Here is a 236-nt window from a genome sequence, read left to right on the forward strand (position 1 = left end):
AGAGGACCTCTCCACCCGGTTGTGTTAGGTCGGCCCATAGGAACACTTTGGAGCAACATCCGGGCCAGGCCCACAACTACATCCACTCCGTGTAGACTCGACGCGTCCGTTTCCCCCCTCCGGGTGCCGGCGGCGGCGCCGTTCGTCAGGGGGGCCACGCACCGGAGACGCGTGCCGCCTCTTCGGACATGCCACAACACCACCCCGCATGTATGAGGGCCCGGTACGATGCTCCG

This window comes from Triticum dicoccoides, chromosome 3B, assembly GCF_002162155.2.
Source record: "Triticum dicoccoides isolate Atlit2015 ecotype Zavitan chromosome 3B, WEW_v2.0, whole genome shotgun sequence".
Lineage (NCBI taxonomy): Eukaryota > Viridiplantae > Streptophyta > Magnoliopsida > Poales > Poaceae > Triticum > Triticum dicoccoides.